This window comes from Ambystoma mexicanum, chromosome 13 (assembly GCF_040938575.1).
Source record: "Ambystoma mexicanum isolate Mex_15411 chromosome 13, UKY_AmexF1_1, whole genome shotgun sequence".
NCBI classification, from domain to species: domain Eukaryota; kingdom Metazoa; phylum Chordata; class Amphibia; order Caudata; family Ambystomatidae; genus Ambystoma; species Ambystoma mexicanum.
In genome coordinates this window covers 809640358-809660472 of record NC_090938.1, presented here as the reverse complement: position 1 = coordinate 809660472, position 20115 = coordinate 809640358, and the positions used below count along the sequence as shown (strand labels likewise).

General features: G+C 56.1%; 1 protein-coding gene across 1 annotated transcript in view; it reads right to left on the bottom strand.

The window, feature by feature from the left end:
- Nucleotides 1-20115, bottom strand: part of LOC138522042 (BOLA class I histocompatibility antigen, alpha chain BL3-7-like) — a 268613-nt gene that overhangs the window by 153878 nt on the left and 94620 nt on the right. The window lies entirely within an intron of this gene.

The window sequence follows — 20115 nt, the reverse complement described above, 5'->3', positions numbered from 1 at the left end:
TCCCCATTAGCAGCGGGTCACCCTGGTAATGGCTGCTCTAGCTTGGCTTTGGCACGGGCACTTCACGTGGGTGATGATGTTCCTCATTAGCAGCGGGTCGCCCTGGTAATGGCTGCTCTAGCTTGGCTTTGGCACGGGCACTTCATGTGGGTGATGATGTTCCCATTAGCAGCGGGTCACCCTGGTAATGGCTGCTCTAGCTTGGCTTTGGCACAGGCACTTCACGTGGGTGATGATGTTCCTCATTAGCAGCGGGTCACCCTGGTAATGGCCGCTCTAGCTTGGCTTTGGCACAGGCACTTCACGTGGGTGATGATGTTCCTCATTAGCAGCGGGTCGCCCTGGTAATGGCTGCTCTAGCTTGGCTTTGGCACGGGCACTTCACGTGGGTGATGATGTTCCCCATTAGCAGCGGGTCGCCCTGGTAATGGCTGCTCTAGCTTGGCTTTGGCACGGGCACTTCACGTGGGTGATGATGTTCCCCATTAGCAGCGGGTCACCCTGGTAATGGCTGCTCTAGCTTGGCTTTGGCACAGGCACTTCACGTGGGTGATGATGTTCCTCATTAGCAGCGGGTCCCCCTGGCAATGGCTACGCTAGCTTGGCTTTGGCACAGGCACTTCACGTGGGTGATGATGTTCCTCATTAGCAGAGAGTCACCCTGGTAATGGCTGCTCTAGCTTGGCTTTGGCACGGGCACTTCACGTGGGTGATGATGTTCCTCATTAGCAGCGGGTCGCCCTGGTAATGGCTGCTCTAGCTTGGCTTTGGCACAGGCACTTCACGTGGGTGATGATGTTCCTCATTAGCAGCGGGTCCCCCTGGCAATGGTTACGCTAGCTTGGCTTTGGCACAGGCACTTCACGTGGGTGATGATGTTCCTCATTAGCAGAGAGTCACCCTGGTAATGGCTGCTCTAGCTTGGCTTTGGCACGGGCACTTCACGTGGGTGATGATGTTCCTCATTAGCAGCGGGTCGCCCTGGTAATGGCTGCTCTAGCTTGGCTTTGGCACGGGCACTTCACGTGGGTGATGATGCTCCTCATTAGCAGCGGGTCGCCCTGGTAATGGCTGCTCTAGCTTGGCTTTGGCACAGGCACTTCACGTGGGTGATGATGTTCCTCATTAGCAGAGAGTCACCCTGGTAATGGCTGCTCTAGCTTGGCTTTGGCACAGGCACTTCACGTGGGTGATGATGTTCCTCATTAGCAGCGATTCACCCTGGTAATGGCTGCTCTAGCTTGGCTTTGGCACAGGCACTTCACGTGGGTGATGATGTTCCTCATTAGCAGCGGGTCGCCCTGGTAATGGCTGCTCTAGCTTGGCTTTGGCACAGGCACTTCACATGGGTGATGATGTTCCCCATTAGCAGCGGGTCGCCCTGGTAATGGCTGCTCTAGCTTGGCTTTGGCACAGGCACTTCACGTGGGTGATGACGTTCCCCATTAGCAGCGGGTCGCCCTGGTAATGGCTGCTCTAGCTTGGCTTTGGCACAGGCACTTCACGTGGGTGATGATGTTCCCCATTAGCAGCGGGTCACCCTGGTAATGGCTGCTCTAGCTTGGCTTTGGCACAGGCACTTCACATGGGTGATGATGTTCCTCATTAGCAGCGGGGTCACCCTGGTAATGGCTGCTCTAGCTTGGCTTTGGCACGGGCACTTCACATGGGTGATGATGTTCCTCATTAGCAGCGGGTCGCCCTGGTAATGGCTGCTCTAGCTTGGCTTTGGCACGGGCACTTCACGTGCGTGATGATGTTCCCCATTAGCAGCGGGTCGCCCTGGTAATGGCTGCTCTAGCTTGGCTTTGGCACAGGCACTTCACGTGGGTGATGATGTTCCCCATTAGCAGCGGGTCGCCCTGGTAATGGCTGCTCTAGCTTGGCTTTGGCACGGGCACTTCACGTGGGTGATGATGTTCCTCATTAGCAGCGGGTCGCCCTGGTAATGGCAGCGGGTCGCCCTGGTAATGGCTGCTCTAGCTTGGCTTTGGCACAGGCACTTCACATGGGTGATGATGTTCCTCATTAGCAGCGGGTCGCCCTGGTAATGGCTGCTCTAGCTTGGCTGTGGCACGGGCACTTCACGTGGGTGATGATGTTCCTCATTAGCAGAGAGTCACCCTGGTAATGGCTGCTCTAGCTTGGCTTTGGCACAGGCACTTCACGTGGGTGATGATGTTCCCCATTAGCAGCGGGTCACCCTGGTAATGGCTGCTCTAGCTTGGCTTTGGCACAGGCACTTCACGTGGGTGATGATGTTCCTCATTAGCAGCGGGTCGCCCTGGTAATGGCTGCTCTAGCTTGGCTGTGGCACAGGCACTTCACGTGGGTGATGATGTTCCTCATTAGCAGAGAGTCACCCTGGTAATGGCTGCTCTAGCTTGGCTGTGGCACAGGCACTTCACGTGGGTGATGATGTTCCTCATTAGCAGAGAGTCACCCTGGTAATGGCTGCTCTAGCTTGGCTTTGGCACAGGCACTTCACGTGGGTGATGATGTTCCCCATTAGCAGCGGGTCGCCCTGGTAATGGCTGCTCTAGCTTGGCTTTGGCACAGGCACTTCACGTGGGTGATGATGTTCCTCATTAGCAGCGGGTCCCCCTGGCAATGGTTACGCTAGCTTGGCTTTGGCACAGGCACTTCACGTGGGTGATGATGTTCCTCATTAGCAGAGAGTCACCCTGGCAATGGCTGCGCTAGCTTGGCTTTGGCACGGGCACTTCACGTGGGTGATGATGTTCCTCATTAGCAGCGGGTCGCCCTGGTAATGGCTGCTCTAGCTTGGCTTTGGCACAGGCACTTCACGTGGGTGATGACGTTCCCCATTAGCAGCAGGTCGCCCTGGTAATGGCTGCTCTAGCTTGGCTTTGGCACAGGCACTTCACATGGGTGATGATGTTCCTCATTAGCAGCGGGTCGCCCTGGTAATGGCTGCTCTAGCTTGGCTTTGGCACAGGCACTTCACGTGGGTGATGATGTTCCTCATTAGCAGCGGGTCGCCCTGGTAATGGCTGCTCTAGCTTGGCTTTGGCACAGGCACTTCACATGGGTGATGATGTTCCTCATTAGCAGAGAGTCACCCTGGTAATGGCTGCTCTAGCTTGGCTTTGGCACAGGCACTTCACGTGGGTGATGATGTTCCTCATTAGCAGCGGGTCGCCCTGGTAATGGCTGCTCTAGCTTGGCTTTGGCACAGGCACTTCACGTGGGTGATGATGTTCCCCATTAGCAGCGGGTCGCCCTGGTAATGGCTGCTCTAGCTTGGCTTTGGCACAGGCACTTCACGTGGGTGATGATGTTCCTCATTAGCAGCGGGTCGCCCTGGTAATGGCTGCTCTAGCTTGGCTTTGGCACAGGCACTTCACGTGGGTGATGATGTTCCTCATTAGCAGCGGGTCGCCCTGGTAATGGCTGCTCTAGCTTGGCTTTGGCACAGGCACTTCACGTGGGTGATGATGTTCCCCATTAGCAGCAGGTCACCCTGGTAATGGCTGCTCTAGCTTGGCTTTGGCACAGGCACTTCACGTGGGTGATGATGTTCCTCATTAGCAGAGGGTCACCCTGGTAATGGCTGCTCTAGCTTGGCATGGGAACTTCACGTGGGTGATCATGTTCCCCATTAGCAGCGGGTCGCCCTGGTAATGGCTGCTCTAGCTTGGCTTTGGCACGGGCACTTCACGTGGGTGATGATGTTCCTCATTAGCAGCGGGTCGCCCTGGTAATGGCTGCTCTAGCTTGGCTTTGGCACGGGCACTTCACGTGGGTGATGATGTTCCTCATTAGCAGAGAGTCACCCTGGTAATGGCTGCTCTAGCTTGGCTTTGGCACAGGCACTTCATGTGGGTGATGATGTTCCTCATTAGCAGCGGGTCGCCCTGGTAATGGCTGCTCTAGCTTGGCTTTGGCACGGGCACTTCACGTGGGTGATGATGTTCCTCATTAGCAGAGAGTCACCCTGGTAATGGCTGCTCTAGCTTGGCTTTGGCACGGGCACTTCACGTGGGTGATGATGTTCCTCATTAGCAGCAGGTCGCCCTGGTAATGGCTGCTCTAGCTTGGCTTTGGCACGGGCACTTCACGTGGGTGATGATGTTCCTCATTAGCAGCGGGTCGCCCTGGTAATGGCTGCTCTAGCTTGGCTTTGGCACAGGCACTTCACGTGGGTGATGATGTTCCCATTAGCAGCGGGTCGCCCTGGTAATGGCTGCTCTAGCTTGGCTTTGGCACGGGCACTTCACGTGGGTGATGATGTTCCCCATTAGCAGCGGGTCGCCCTGGTAATGGCTGCTCTAGCTTGGCTTTGGCACGGGCACTTCACGTGGGTGATGATGTGCCCATTAGCAGCGGGTCGCCCTGGTAATGGCTGCTGTAGCTTGGCTTTGGCACAGGCACTTCACGTGGGTGATGATGTTCCTCATTAGCAGCGGGTCACCCTGGTAATGGCTGCTCTAGCTTGGCTTTGGCACAGGCACTTCACGTGGGTGATGATGTTCCTCATTAGCAGAGAGTCACCCTGGTAATGGCTGCTCTAGCTTGGCTTTGGCACAGGCACTTCACGTGGGTGATGATGTTCCTCATTAGCAGAGAGTCACCCTGGTAATGGCTGCTCTAGCTTGGCTGTGGCACGGGCACTTCACGTGCGTGATGATGTTCCTCATTAGCAACGGGTCGCCCTGGTAATGGCTGCTCTAGCTTGGCTTTGGCACGGGCACTTCACGTGGGTGATGATGTGCCCATTAGCAGCGGGTCACCCTGGTAATGGCTGCTCTAGCTTGGCTTTGGCACGGGCACTTCACGTGGGTGATGATGTTCCTCATTAGCAGAGAGTCACCCTGGTAATGGCTGCTCTAGCTTGGCTTTGGCACAGGCACTTCACGTGGGTGATGACGTTCCCCATTAGCAGCAGGTCGCCCTGGTAATGGCTGCTCTAGCTTGGCTTTGGCACAGGCACTTCACGTGGGTGATGACGTTCCCCATTAGCAGCGGGTCACCCTGGTAATGGCTGCTCTAGCTTGGCTTTGGCACAGGCACTTCACGTGGGTGATGATGTTCCTCATTAGCAGCGGGTCGCCCTGGTAATGGCTGCTCTAGCTTGGCTTTGGCACAGGCACTTCACGTGGGTGATGATGTTCCCCATTAGCAGCGGGTCACCCTGGTAATGGCTGCTCTAGCTTGGCTTTGGCACGGGCACTTCACGTGGGTGATGATGTTCCTCATTAGCAGCGGGTCGCCCTGGTAATGGCTGCTCTAGCTTGGCTTTGGCACGGGCACTTCACGTGGGTGATGATGTTCCCCATTAGCAGCGGGTCGCCCTGGTAATGGCTGCTCTAGCTTGGGTTTGGCACAGGCACTTCACGTGGGTGATGATGTTCCTCATTAGCAGCGGGTCGCCCTGGTAATGGCTGCTCTAGCTTGGCTTTGGCACAGGCACTTCACGTGGGGGATGATGTTCCCATTAGCAGCGGGTCACCCTGGTAATGGCTGCTCTAGCTTGGCATGGGCACTTCACGTGGGTGATGATGTTCCTCATTAGCAGCGGGTCACCCTGGTAATGGCTGCTCTAGCTTGGCTGTGACACAGGCACTTCACGTGGGTGATGATGTTCCTCATTAGCAGCGGGTCGCCCTGGTAATGGCTGCTCTAGCTTGGCTTTGGCACGGGCACTTCACATGGGTGATGATGTTCCTCATTAGCAACGGGTCGCCCTGGTAATGGCTGCTCTAGCTTGGCTTTGGCACAGGCACTTCACGTGGGTGATGATGTTCCTCATTAGCAGCGGGTCGCCCTGGTAATGGCTGCTCTAGCTTGGCTTTGGCACAGGCACTTCACGTGGGTGATGATGTTCCTCATTAGCAGCGGGTCGCCCTGGTAATGGCTGCTCTAGCTTGGCTTTGGCACGGGCACTTCACGTGGGTGATGATGTTCCTCATTAGCAGCGGGTCACCCTGGTAATGGCTGCTCTAGCTTGGCTTTGGCACAGGCACTTCACGTGGGTGATGATGTTCCTCATTAGCAGCGGGTCGCCCTGGTAATGGCTGCTCTAGCTTGGCTTTGGCACGGGCACTTCACGTGGGTGATGATGTTCCTCATTAGCAGCGGGTCGCCCTGGTAATGGCTGCTCTAGCTTGGCTGTGGCACGGGCACTTCACGTGGGTGATGATGTTCCTCATTAGCAGCGGGTCGCCCTGGTAATGGCTGCTCTAGCTTGGCTTTGGCACAGGCACTTCACGTGGGTGATGATGTTCCCCATTAGCAGAGAGTCACCCTGGTAATGGCTGCTCTAGCTTGGCTTTGGCACAGGCACTTCACGTGGGTGATGATGTTCCTCATTAGCAGCGGGTCGCCCTGGTAATGGCTGCTCTAGCTTGGCTTTGGCACAGGCACTTCACGTGGGTGATGATGTTCCCCATTAGCAGCGGGTCGCCCTGGTAATGGCTTCTCTAGCTTGGCTTTGGCACGGGCACTTCACGTGGGTGATGATGTTCCCCATTAGCAGCGGGTCGCCCTGGTAATGGCTGCTCTAGCTTGGCTTTGGCACAGGCACTTCACGTGGGTGATGATGTTCCTCATTAGCAGCGGGTCGCCCTGGTAATGGCTGCTCTAGCTTGGCTTTGGCACAGGCACTTCACGTGGGTGATGATGTTCCTCATTAGCAGCGGGTCACCCTGGTAATGGCTGCTCTAGCTTGGCTTTGGCACGGGCACTTCACGTGGGTGATGATGTTCCCCATTAGCAGCGGGTCACCCTGGTAATGGCTGCTCTAGCTTGGCTTTGGCACGGGCACTTCACGTGGGTGATGATGTTCCCCATTAGCAGCGGGTCGCCCTGGTAATGGCTGCTCTAGCTTGGCTTTGGCACAGGCACTTCACGTGGGTGATGATGTTCCCCATTAGCAGCGGGTCGCCCTGGTAATGGCTGCTCTAGCTTGGCTTTGGCACGGGCACTTCACATGGGTGATGATGTTCCTCATTAGCAGCGGGTCGCCCTGGTAATGGCTGCTCTAGCTTGGCTTTGGCACGGGCACTTCACGTGGGTGATGATGTTCCCCATTAGCAGCGGGTCGCCCTGGTAATGGCTGCTCTAGCTTGGCTTTGGCACTTCACGTGGGTGATGATGTTCCTCATTAGCAGCGGGACACCCTGGTAATGGCTGCTCTAGCTTGGCTTTGGCACTTCACGTGGGTGATGATGTTCCTCATTAGCAGCGGGTCGCCCTGGTAATGGCTGCTCTAGCTTGGCTTTGGCACAGGCACTTCACGTGGGTGATGATGTTCCTCATTAGCAACGGGTCGCCCTGGTAATGGCTGCTGTAGCTTGGCTTTGGCACAGGCACTTCACGTGGGTGATGATGTTCCCATTAGCAGCGGGTCGCCCTGGTAATGGCTGCTCTAGCTTGGCTTTGGCACAGGCACTTCACGTGGGTGATGATGTTCCCCATTAGCAGCGGGTCGCCCTGGTAATGGCTGCTCTAGCTTGGCTGTGGCACGGGCACTTCACGTGGGTGATGATGTTCCTCATTAGCAGCGGGTCACCCTGGTAATGGCTGCTCTAGCTTGGCTTTGGCACAGGCACTTCACGTGGGTGATGATGTTCCTCATTAGCAGCGGGTCACCCTGGTAATGGCTGCTCTAGCTTGGCTTTGGCACAGGCACTTCACGTGGGTGATGATGTTCCTCATTAGCAGCGGGTCGCCCTGGTAATGGCTGCTCTAGCTTGGCTTTGGCACAGGCACTTCACGTGGGTGATGATGTTCCTCATTAGCAGCGGGTCGCCCTGGTAATGGCTGCTCTAGCTTGGCTTTGGCACAGGCACTTCACGTGGGTGATGATGTTCCCCATTAGCAGAGAGTCACCCTGGTAATGGCTGCTCTAGCTTGGCTTTGGCACAGGCACTTCACGTGGGTGATGATGTTCCTCATTAGCAGCGGGTCGCCCTGGTAATGGCTGCTCTAGCTTGGCTTTGGCACAGGCACTTCACGTGGGTGATGATGTTCCTCATTAGCAGCGGGTCGCCCTGGTAATGGCTGCTCTAGCTTGGCTTTGGCACAGGCACTTCACGTGGGTGATGATGTTCCTCATTAGCAGCGGGTCGCCCTGGTAATGGCTGCTCTAGCTTGGCTGTGACACAGGCACTTCACGTGGGTGATGATGTTCCTCATTAGCAGCGGGTCGCCCTGGTAATGGCTGCTCTAGCTTGGCTTTGGCACAGGCACTTCACGTGGGTGATGATGTTCCTCATTAGCAGCGGGTCGCCCTGGTAATGGCTGCTCTAGCTTGGCTTTGGCACAGGCACTTCACGTGGGTGATGACGTTCCCCATTAGCAGCGGGTCGCCCTGGTAATGGCTGCTCTAGCTTGGCTTTGGCACAGGCACTTCACGTGGGTGATGATGTTCCTCATTAGCAGCGGGTCACCCTGGTAATGGCTGCTCTAGCTTGGCTTTGGCACAGGCACTTCACATGGGTGATGATGTTCCTCATTAGCAGCGGGTCGCCCTGGTAATGGCTGCTCTAGCTTGGCTTTGGCACGGGCACTTCACGTGGGTGATGATGTTCCTCATTAGCAGCAGGTCGCCCTGGTAATGGCTGCTCTAGCTTGGCTTTGGCACGGGCACTTCACGTGGGTGATGATGTTCCTCATTAGCAGCGGGTCGCCCTGGTAATGGCTGCTCTAGCTTGGCTTTGGCACAGGCACTTCACGTGGGTGATGATGTTCCTCATTAGCAGCGGGTCGCCCTGGTAATGGCTGCTCTAGCTTGGCTTTGGCACAGGCACTTCACATGGGTGATGACGTTCCCCATTAGCAGCGGGTCGCCCTGGTAATGGCTGCTCTAGCTTGGCTTTGGCACAGGCACTTCACATGGGTGATGACGTTCCCCATTAGCAGCGGGTCGCCCTGGTAATGGCTGCTCTAGCTTGGCTTTGGCACAGGCACTTCACGTGGGTGATGACGTTCCCCATTAGCAGCGGGTCGCCCTGGTAATGGCTGCTCTAGCTTGGCTTTGGCACGGGCACTTCACGTGGGTGATGATGTTCCTCATTAGCAGCGGGTCACCCTGGTAATGGCTGCTCTAGCTTGGCTTTGGCACGGGCACTTCACGTGGGTGATGATGTTCCTCATTAGCAGCGGGTCACCCTGGTAATGGCTGCTCTAGCTTGGCTTTGGCACGGGCACTTCACGTGGGTGATGATGTTCCCCATTAGCAGCGGGTCACCCTGGTAATGGCTGCTCTAGCTTGGCTTTGGCACGGGCACTTCACGTGGGTGATGATGTTCCCCATTAGCAGCGGGTCGCCCTGGTAATGGCTGCTCTAGCTTGGCTTTGGCACAGGCACTTCACGTGGGTGATGATGTTCCCCATTAGCAGCGGGTCGCCCTGGTAATGGCTGCTCTAGCTTGGCTTTGGCACAGGCACTTCACATGGGTGATGATGTTCCTCATTAGCAGTGGGTCGCCCTGGTAATGGCTGCTCTAGCTTGGCTTTGGCACGGGCACTTCACGTGGGTGATGATGTTCCCCATTAGCAGCGGGTCGCCCTGGTAATGGCTGCTCTAGCTTGGCTTTGGCACTTCACGTGGGTGATGATGTTCCTCATTAGCAGCGGGTCACCCTGGTAATGGCTGCTCTAGCTTGGCTTTGGCACTTCACGTGGGTGATGATGTTCCTCATTAGCAGCGGGTCGCCCTGGTAATGGCTGCTCTAGCTTGGCTTTGGCACAGGCACTTCACGTGGGTGATGATGTTCCCCATTAGCAGCGGGTCGCCCTGGTAATGGCTGCTCTAGCTTGGCTGTGGCACAGGCACTTCACGTGGGTGATGATGTTCCTCATTAGCAGAGAGTCACCCTGGTAATGGCTGCTCTAGCTTGGCTTTGGCACAGGCACTTCACGTGGGTGATGATGTTCCTCATTAGCAGCGGGTCGCCCTGGTAATGGCTGCTCTAGCTTGGCTTTGGCACAGGCACTTCACGTGGGTGATGATGTTCCTCATTAGCAGCGGGTCGCCCTGGTAATGGCTGCTCTAGCTTGGCCTTGGCACAGGCACTTCACGTGGGTGATGATGTTCCCATTAGCAGCGGGTCGCCCTGGTAATGGCTGCTCTAGCTTGGCTTTGGCACAGGCACTTCACGTGGGTGATGATGTTCCCCATTAGCAGCGAGTCGCCCTGGTAATGGCTGCTCTAGCTTGGCTTTGGCACAGGCACTTCACGTGGGTGATGATGTTCCCCATTAGCAGAGAGTCACCCTGGTAATGGCTGCTCTAGCTTGGCTTTGGCACAGGCACTTCATGTGGGTGTTGATGTTCCTCATTAGCAGCGGTCACCCTGGTAATGGCTGCTCTAGCTTGGCTTTGGCACGGGCACTTCACGTGGGTGATGATGTTCCTCATTAGCAGCGGGTCGCCCTGGTAATGGCTGCTCTAGCTTGGCTTTGGCACAGGCACTTCACGTGGGTGATGATGTTCCTCATTAGCAGCGGGTCGCCCTGGTAATGGCTGCTCTAGCTTGGCTTTGGCACAGGCACTTCACGTGGGTGATGATGTTCCTCATTAGCAGCGGGTCACCCTGGTAATGGCTGCTCTAGCTTGGCTTTGGCACAGGCACTTCACGTGGGTGATGATGTTCCTCATTAGCAACGGGTCGCCCTGGTAATGGCTGCTGTAGCTTGGCTTTGGCACAGGCACTTCACGTGGGTGATGATGTTCCTCATTAGCAGCGGGTCGCCCTGGTAATGGCTGCTCTAGCTTGGCTTTGGCACAGGCACTTCACATGGGTGATGATGTTCCTCATTAGCAACGGGTCGCCCTGGTAATGGCTGCTCTAGCTTGGCTTTGGCACGGGCACTTCACGTGGGTGATGATGTGCCCATTAGCAGCGGGTCGCCCTGGTAGTGGCTGCTCTAGCTTGGCTTTGGCACAGGCACTTCACATGGGTGATGATGTTCCTCATTAGCAGCGGGTCGCCCTGGTAATGGCTGCTCTAGCTTGGCTTTGGCACAGGCACTTCATGTGGGTGATGATGTTCCTCATTAGCAGCGGTCACCCTGGTAATGGCTGCTCTAGCTTGGCTTTGGCACAGGCACTTCACGTGGGTGATGATGTTCCTCATTAGCAGCGGGTCGCCCTGGTAATGGCTGCTCTAGCTTGGCTTTGGCACAGGCACTTCACGTGGGTGATGATGTTCCTCATTAGCAGAGAGTCGCCCTGGTAATGGCTGCTCTAGCTTGGCTTTGGCACGGGCACTTCACGTGGGTGATGATGTTCCTCATTAGCAGAGAGTCACCCTGGTAATGGCTGCTCTAGCTTGGCTTTGGCACAGGCACTTCACGTGGGTGATGATGTTCCCCATTAGCAGCGGGTCGCCCTGGTAATGGCTGCTCTAGCTTGGCTTTGGCACAGGCACTTCACGTGGGTGATGATGTTCCTCATTAGCGGAGAGTCACCCTGGTAATGGCTGCTCTAGCTTGGCTTTGGCACAGGCACTTCACGTGGGTGATGATGTTCCTCATTAGCAGCGATTCACCCTGGTAATGGCTGCTCTAGCTTGGCTTTGGCACAGGCACTTCACGTGGGTGATGATGTTCCTCATTAGCAGCGGGTCGCCCTGGTAATGGCTGCTCTAGCTTGGCTTTGGCACAGGCACTTCACGTGGGTGATGATGTTCCCCATTAGCAACGGGTCACCCTGGTAATGGCTGCTCTAGCTTGGCTTTGGCACAGGCACTTCACGTGGGTGATGATGTTCCCCATTAGCAGCGGGTCGCCCTGGTAATGGCTGCTCTAGCTTGGCATGGGCACTTCACGTGGGTGATGATGTTCCTCATTAGCAGCGGGTCACCCTGGTAATGGCTGCTCTAGCTTGGCTTTGGCACAGGCACTTCACGTGGGTGATGATGTTCCTCATTAGCAGCGGGTCGCCCTGGTAATGGCTGCTCTAGCTTGGCTTTGGCACGGGCACTTCACGTGGGTGATGAGGTTCCCCATTAGCAGCGGGTCGCCCTGGTAATGGCTGCTCTAGCTTGGCTTTGGTACGGGCACTTCACGTGGGTGATGATGTTCCCCATTAGCAGCGGGTCACCCTGGTAATGGCTGCTCTAGCTTGGCTTTGGCACAGGCACTTCACGTGGGTGATGATGTTCCCCATTAGCAGCGGGTCACCCTGGTAATGGCTGCTCTAGCTTGGCTTTGGCACGGGCACTTCACGTGGGTGATGACGTTCCTCATTAGCAGAGAGTCACCCTGGTAATGGCTGCTCTAGCTTGGCTTTGGCACAGGCACTTCACGTGGGTGATGATGTTCCTCATTAGCAGCGGGTCGCCCTGGTAATGGCTGCTCTAGCTTGGCTTTGGCACAGGCACTTCACGTGGGTGATGATGTTCCTCATTAGCAGCGGGTCACCCTGGTAATGGCTGCTCTAGCTTGGCTGTGGCACGGGCACTTCACGTGGGTGATGATGTTCCTCATTAGCAGAGAGTCACCCTGGTATTGGCTGCTCTAGCTTGGCTTTGGCACAGGCACTTCACGTGGGTGATGATGTTCCTCATTAGCAGCGATTCACCCTGGTAATGGCTGCTCTAGCTTGGCTTTGGCACAGGCACTTCACGTGGGTGATGATGTTCCTCATTAGCAGCGAGTCGCCCTGGTAATGGCTGCTCTAGCTTGGCTGTGGCACGGGCACTTCACGTGGGTGATGATGTTCCTCATTAGCAGCGGGTCGCCCTGGTAATGGCTGCTCTAGCTTGGCTGTGGCACAGGCACTTCACGTGGGTGATGATGTTCCTCATTAGCAGCGGGTCGCCCTGGTAATGGCTGCTCTAGCTTGGCTTTGGCACGGGCACTTCACGTGGGTGATGATGTTCCTCATTAGCAGCGGGTCGCCCTGGTAATGGCTGCTCTAGCTTGGCTTTGGCACGGGCACTTCACGTGGGTGATGATGTTCCCCATTAGCAGCGGGTCGCCCTGGTAATGGCTGCTCTAGCTTGGCTTTGGCACAGGCACTTCACGTGGGTGATGATGTTCCCCATTAGCAACGGGTCACCCTGGTAATGGCTGCTCTAGCTTGGCTGTGACACAGGCACTTCACGTGGGTGATGATGTTCCTCATTAGCAGCGGGTCGCCCTGGTAATGGCTGCTATAGCTTGGCTTTGGCACAGGCACTTCACGTGGGTGATGATGTTCCTCATTAGCAGCGGGTCACCCTGGTAATGGCTGCTCTAGCTTGGCTTTGGCACGGGCACTTCACGTGGGTGATGATGTTCCCCATTAGCAGCGGGTCACCCTGGTAATGGCTGCTCTAGCTTGGCTTTGGCACGGGCACTTCACGTGGGTGATGATGTTCCCCATTAGCAGCGGGTCGCCCTGGTAATGGCTGCTCTAGCTTGGCTTTGGCACAGGCACTTCACGTGGGTGATGATGTTCCCCATTAGCAGCGGGTCGCCCTGGTAATGGCTGCTCTAGCTTGGCTTTGGCACAGGCACTTCACATGGGTGATGATGTTCCTCATTAGCAGTGGGTCGCCCTGGTAATGGCTGCTCTAGCTTGGCTTTGGCACGGGCACTTCACGTGGGTGATGATGTTCCCCATTAGCAGCGGGTCGCCCTGGTAATGGCTGCTCTAGCTTGGCTTTGGCACTTCACGTGGGTGATGATGTTCCTCATTAGCAGCGGGTCACCCTGGTAATGGCTGCTCTAGCTTGGCTTTGGCACTTCACGTGGGTGATGATGTTCCTCATTAGCAGCGGGTCGCCCTGGTAATGGCTGCTCTAGCTTGGCTTTGGCACAGGCACTTCACGTGGGTGATGATGTTCCTCATTAGCAACGGGTCGCCCTGGTAATGGCTGCTCTAGCTTGGCTTTGGCACAGGCACTTCACGTGGGTGATGACGTTCCCCATTAGCAGCGGGTCGCCCTGGTAATGGCTGCTCTAGCTTGGCTTTGGCACGGGCACTTCACGTGGGTGATGATGTTCCTCATTAGCAGCGGGTCGCCCTGGTAATGGCTGCTCTAGCTTGGCTTTGGCACGGGCACTTCACGTGGGTGATGATGTTCCCCATTAGCAGCGGGTCACCCTGGTAATGGCTGCTCTAGCTTGGCTTTGGCACAGGCACTTCACGTGGGTGATGATGTTCCTCATTAGCAGCGGGTCACCCTGGTAATGGCTGCTCTAGCTTGGCTGTGGCACAGGCACTTCACGTGGGTGATGATGTTCCTCATTAGCAGCGGGTCACCCTGGTAATGGCTGCTCTAGCTTGGCTTTGGCACAGGCACTTCACATGGGTGATGATGTTCCTCATTAGCAGCGGGTCGCCCTGGTAATGGCTGCTCTAGCTTGGCTTTGGCACGGGCACTTCACGTGGGTGATGATGTTCCCCATTAGCAGAGAGTCACCCTGGTAATGGCTGCTCTAGCTTGGCTTTGGCACAGGCACTTCACGTGGGTGATGATGTTCCTCATTAGCAGCGGGTCGCCCTGGTAATGGCTGCTCTAGCTTGGCTTTGGCACAGGCACTTCACGTGGGTGATGATGTTCCTCATTAGCAGCGGGTCACCCTGGTAATGTCTGCTTTAGCTTGGCTGTGGCACAGGCACTTCACGTGCGTGATGATGTTCCCATTAGCAGCAGGTCACCCTGGTAATGGCTGCTCTAGCTTGGCTGTGGCACAGGCACTTCACGTGGGTGATGATGTTCCTCATTAGCAGAGAGTCACCCTGGTAATGGCTGCTCTAGCTTGGCTTTGGCACTTCACGTGGGTGATGATGTTCCCCATTAGCAGAGAGTCACCCTGGTAATGGCTGCTCTAGCTTGGCTTTGGCACAGGCACTTCACGTGGGTGATGATGTTCCCCATTAGCAGCGGGTCGCCCTGGTAATGGCTGCTCTAGCTTGGCTTTGGCACAGGCACTTCACGTGGGTGATGATGTTCCCCATTAGCAGAGAGTCACCCTGGTAATGGCTGCTCTAGCTTGGCTTTGGCACAGGCACTTCACGTGGGTGATGATGTTCCTCATTAGCAGAGAGTCACCCTGGTAATGGCTGCTCTAGCTTGGCTGTGGCACAGGCACTTCACGTGGGTGATGACGTTCCCCATTAGCAGCGGGTCGCCCTGGTAATGGCTGCTCTAGCTTGGCTTTGGCACGGGCACTTCACGTGGGTGATGACGTTCCTCATTAGCAGAGAGTCACCCTGGTAATGGCTGCTCTAGCTTGGCTTTGGCACAGGCACTTCACGTGGGTGATGACGTTCCTCATTAGCAGCGGGTCGCCCTGGTAATGGCTGCTCTAGCTTGGCTTTGGCACAGGCACTTCACGTGGTTGATGATGTTCCTCATTAGCAGCGGGTCGCCCTGGTAATGGCTGCTCTAGCTTGGCTTTGGCACAGGCACTTCACGTGGGTGATGATGTTCCTCATTAGCAGCGGGTCGCCCTGGTAATGGCTGCTCTAGCTTGGCTTTGGCACAGGCACTTCACGTGGGTGATGATGTTCCTCATTAGCAGAGAGTCACCCTGGTAATGGCTGCTCTAGCTTGGCTTTGGCACGGGCACTTCACGTGGGTGATGATGTTCCCCATTAGCAGGGGGTCGCCCTGGTAATGGCTGCTCTAGCTTGGCTTTGGCACAGGCACTTCACGTGGGTGATGATGTTCCCCATTAGCAGCGGGTCGCCCTGGTAATGGCTGCTCTAGCTTGGCTTTGGCACAGGCACTTCACGTGGGTGATGATGTTCCCCATTAGCAGCGGGTCGCCCTGGTAATGGCTGCTCTAGCTTGGCTTTGGCACAGGCACTTCACGTGGGTGATGATGTTCCCCATTAGCAGCGGGTCGCCCTGGTAATGGCTGCTCTAGCTTGGCTTTGGCACAGGCACTTCACGTGGGTGATGATGTTCCTCATTAGCAGCGGGTCGCCCTGGTAATGGCTGCTCTAGCTTGGCTTTGGCACAGGCACTTCACGTGGGTGATGATGTTCCTCATTAGCAGCGGGTCGCCCTGGTAATGGCTGCTCTAGCTTGGCTTTGGCACAGGCACTTCACATGGGTGATGATGTTCCTCATTAGCAGCGGGTCGCCCTGGTAATGGCTGCTCTAGCTTGGCTTTGGCACAGGCACTTCACGTGGGTGATGATGTTCCCCATTAGCAGCGGGTCACCCTGGTAATGGCTGCTCTAGCTTGGCTGTGGCACAGGCACTTCACGTGGGTGATGATGTTCCCCATTAACAGCGGGTCACCCTGGTAATGGCTGCTCTAGCTTGGCTGTGGCACAGGCACTTCACGTGGGTGATGATGTTCCCCATTAGCAGCGGGTCGCCCTGGTAATGGCTGCTCTAGCTTGGCTTTGGCACAGGCACTTCACGTGGGTGATGATGTTCCCCATTAGCAGCGGGGTCGCCCTGGTAATGGCTGCTCTAGCTTGGCTTTGGCACAGGCACTTCACGTGGGTGATGATGTTCCTCATTAGCAGCGGGTCGCCCTGGTAATGGCTGCTCTAGCTTGGCTTTGGCACAGGCACTTCACGTGGGTGATGATGTTCCTCATTAGCAGCGGGTCGCCCTGGTAATGGCTGCTCTAGCTTGGCTTTGGCACAGGCACTTCACGTGGGTGATGATGTTCCTCATTAGCAGCGGGTCACCCTGGTAATGGCTGCTCTAGCTTGGCTGTGGCACAGGCACTTCACGTGGGTGATGATGTTCCCATTAGCAGCAGGTCACCCTGGTAATGGCTGCTCTAGCTTGGCTTTGGCACAGGCACTTCACGTGGGTGATGATGTTCCTCATTAGCAGCGGGTCGCCCTGGTAATGGCTGCTCTAGCTTGGCTTTGGCACAGGCACTTCACGTGGGTGATGATGTTCCCCATTAGCAGCGGGTCGCCCTGGTAATGGCTGCTCTAGCTTGGCTTTGGCACAGGCACTTCACGCGGGTGATGATGTTCCTCATTAGCAGCAGGTCGCCCTGGTAATGGCTGCTCTAGCTTGGCTTTGGCACGGGCACTTCACGTGGGTGATGATGTTCCCCATTAGCAGCGGGTCGCCCTGGTAATGGCTGCTCTAGCTTGGCTTTGGCACAGGCACTTCACATGGGTGATGATGTTCCTCATTAGCAACGGGTCGCCCTGGTAATGGCTGCTCTAGCTTGGCTTTGGCACAGGCACTTCACGAGGGTGATGATGTTCCCCATTAGCAGCGGGTCACCCTGGTAATGGCTGCTCTAGCTTGGCTTTGGCACAGGCACTTCACGTGGGTGATGATGTTCCTCATTAGCAGCGGGTCGCCCTGGTAATGGCTGCTCTAGCTTGGCTTTGGCACAGGCACTTCACGTGGGTGATGATGTTCCCCATTAGCAGCGGGTCACCCTGGTAATGGCTGCTCTAGCTTGGCTTTGGCACAGGCACTTCACGTGGGTGATGATGTTCCTCATTAGCAGCGGGTCGCCCTGGTAATGGCTGCTCTAGCTTGGCTTTGGCACAGGCACTTCACGTGGGTGATGATGTTCCTCATTAGCAGCGGGTCGCCCTGGTAATGGCTGCTCTAGCTTGGCTTTGGCACAGGCACTTCACGTGGGTGATGATGTTCCCCATTAGCAGCGGGTCGCCCTGGTAATGGCTGCTCTAGCTTGGCTTTGGCACGGGCACTTCACATGAGTGATGATGTTCCCCATTAGCAGCGGGTCGCCCTGGTAATGGCTGCTCTAGCTTGGCTTTGGCACAGGCACTTCACGTGGGTGATGATGTTCCCCATTAGCAGCGGGTCGCCCTGGTAATGGCTGCTCTAGCTTGGCTTTGGCACGGGCACTTCACGTGGGTGATGATGTTCCTCATTAGCAGAGAGTCACCCTGGTAATGGCTGCTCTAGCTTGGCTTTGGCACAGGCACTTCACGTGGGTGATGATGTTCCTCATTAGCAGCGGGTCACCCTGGTAATGGCTGCTCTAGCTTGGCTTTGGCACGGGCACTTCACGTGGGTGATGATGTTCCCCATTAGCAGCAGGTCGCCCTGGTAATGGCTGCTCTAGCTTGGCTTTGGCACAGGCACTTCACGTGGGTGATGATGTTCCTCATTAGCAGCAGGTCGCCCTGGTAATGGCTGCTCTAGCTTGGCTTTGGCACAGGCACTTCACATGGGTGATGATGTTCCTCATTAGCAGCGGGTCGCCCTGGTAATGGCTGCTCTAGCTTGGCTTTGGCACAGGCACTTCACGTGGGTGATGATGTTCCTCATTAGCAGCGGGTCGCCCTGGTAATGGCTGCTCTAGCTTGGCTTTGGCACAGGCACTTCACATGGGTGATGATGTTCCTCATTAGCAGCGGGTCGCCCTGGTAATGGCTGCTCTAGCTTGGCTTTGGCACAGGCACTTCACGTGGGTGATGATGTTCCTCATTAGCAGCGGGTCGCCCTGGTAATGGCTTCTCTAGCTTGGCTTTGGCACAGGCACTTCACGTGGGTGATGATGTTCCCCATTAGCAGAGAGTCACCCTGGTAATGGCTGCTCTAGCTTGGCTTTGGCACAGGCACTTCACGTGGGTGATGATGTTCCTCATTAGCAACGGGTCGCCCTGGTAATGGCTGCTCTAGCTTGGCTTTGGCACGGGCACTTCACGTGGGTGATGATGTTCCTCATTAGCAGCGGGTCGCCCTGGTAATGGCTGCTCTAGCTTGGCTGTGACACAGGCACTTCACGTGGGTGATGATGTTCCTCATTAGCAGAGAGTCACCCTGGTAATGGCTGCTCTAGCTTGGCTTTGGCACAGGCACTTCACATGGGTGATGATGTTCCTCATTAGCAGCGGGTCACCCTGGTAATGGCTGCTCTAGCTTGGCTTTGGCACAGGCACTTCACGTGGGTGATGATGTTCCTCATTAGCAGCGGGTCACCCTGGTAATGGCTGCTCTAGCTTGGCTTTGGCACGGGCACTTCACGTGGGTGATGATGTTCCTCATTAGCAGCGAGTCGCCCTGGTAATGGCTGCTCTAGCTTGGCTTTGGCACAGGCACTTCACGTGGGTGATGATGTTCCCCATTAGCAGCGGGTCACCCTGGTAATGGCTGCTCTAGCTTGGCTTTGGCACAGGCACTTCACGTGGGTGATGATGTTCCTCATTAGCAGCGGGTCGCCCTGGTAATGGCTGCTCTAGCTTGGCTTTGGCACGGGCACTTCACGTGGGTGATGATGTTCCTCATTAGCAGCGGGTCGCCCTGGTAATGGCTGCTCTAGCTTGGCTTTGGCACGGGCACTTCACGTGGGTGATGATGTTCCTCATTAGCAGCGGGTCGCCCTGGTAATGGCTGCTCTAGCTTGGCTTTGGCACAGGCACTTCACGTGGGTGATGATGTTCCCCATTAGCAGCGGGTCACCCTGGTAATGGCTGCTCTAGCTTGGCTTTGGCACAGGCACTTCACGTGGGTGATGATGTTCCTCATTAGCAGCGGGTCGCCCTGGTAATGGCTGCTCTAGCTTGGCTTTGGCACAGGCACTTCACGTGGGTGATGATGTTCCTCATTAGCAGCGGGTCGCCCTGGTAATGGCTGCTCTAGCTTGGCTTTGGCACAGGCACTTCACGTGGGTGATGATGTTCCTCATTAGCAGAGAGTCGCCCTGGTAATGGCTGCTCTAGCTTGGCTTTGGCACGGGCACTTCACGTGGGTGATGATGTTCCTCATTAGCAGCGGGTCACCCTGGTAATGGCTGCTCTAGCTTGGCTTTGGCATGGGCACTTCACGTGGGTGATGATGTTCCTCATTAGCAGAGAGTCACCCTGGTAATGGCTGCTCTAGCTTGGCTTTGGCACAGGCACTTCACGTGGGTGATGATGTTCCTCATTAGCAGAGAGTCACCCTGGTAATGGCTGCTCTAGCTTGGCTTTGGCACAGGCACTTCACGTGGGTGATGATGTTCCCCATTAGCAGCGGGTTGCCCTGGTAATGGCTGCTCTAGCTTGGCTTTGGCACGGGCACTTCACGTGGGTGATGACGTTCCTCATTAGCAGCGGGTCGCCCTGGTAATGGCTGCTCTAGCTTGGCTGTGGCACAGGCACTTCACGTGGGTGATGATGTTCCTCATTAGCAGCGGGTCACCCTGGTAATGGCTGCTCTAGCTTGGCTTTGGCACAGGCACTTCACGTGGGTGATGATGTTCC